This window comes from Galeopterus variegatus, unplaced genomic scaffold (assembly GCF_000696425.1).
Source record: "Galeopterus variegatus unplaced genomic scaffold, G_variegatus-3.0.2 Scaffold2375, whole genome shotgun sequence".
In the NCBI taxonomy this organism is placed as follows: domain Eukaryota; kingdom Metazoa; phylum Chordata; class Mammalia; order Dermoptera; family Cynocephalidae; genus Galeopterus; species Galeopterus variegatus.
The window spans coordinates 306,087-307,083 of NW_007728486.1; positions in this window are offsets into that span (position 1 = coordinate 306,087).

Consider the following 997-nt stretch of genomic DNA (forward strand, 5'->3'; position numbering starts at 1 on the left):
GGTCTGTATGTGGGATCCGAACCCTCGGTGGGAGTGCCGCCGCGCTCCCAAGCGGCGCACTGTAGCAGTGCGCCACCGGGCCAGCCCATGCTTTTGAATAATTTTGACTAGTTAAGCCATAAACAGATTGCCATTTATAAAATATCACTCCAGTGGCGGAATGGAGAATGGATTAAAGACTAAAATTGGTATTTTGATAATCGGAAAAGTGCCTAAATTGAAGCAGAGCCAGTGGGGATGGAAAGAGACAGATATAGGGAATATGTAGGATCTGGAATTAACAGGACTTGCTATTTGACTGGATGTGGGGAAGTAGTATAGCTGATTTATTTGGGTTTCTGACTCCCCTCTCTGGGATACTCTGCTAAAAGGCAGAATACTAAAGAGGGAACAGATTTCAGGAAAGATGTTAATTCTCTTTTGGACATCTAGAATTTGTGATTTTGGGGGGATGTCATGGTGACAAGCACTAGAGGACCACAAAACTAATATTGCTGGCATATACCGTAGGATATAGTCTAAAAAGATGAGCAAATAAATTTAGCAAAATAAAAGAAAGTTGATTAAACAGAAGATTAAAGTTCTTGAGGACAGCAAAGGATAGGTGTAGTGAGAATATAGAACGAGTGAATTATCTGGAGGTTGTGGCCAGAGGGATGGATGTTGGTGTTTAAGATTTCAGAGGTGGAGGTGTTCTACTGATTCCCAAATCCACTCCACGTTGGGGGAGATGCCTGTTGTCATTAGAATTGAGATTCTCAGGGTTTTGGCTGGGACTTAATGTCTCCTAGGTTTGTGGAAGTGTCCATATTGAGAAGCAGACACAGAACCCTGTGATAAATCCTTGATGAGTGTAAGGCTGTACTGAGGAGGTCTGTGAGTGTCTGTGATGAGGACAGCTAGACAATGACACTGCTGGGTGATGTAGGCTCTAAGGGTGGAAAGGTTCTGCACAGGGTAGATGTGGAATATTCTCTAGGTGATTAAAGAGGGTGAG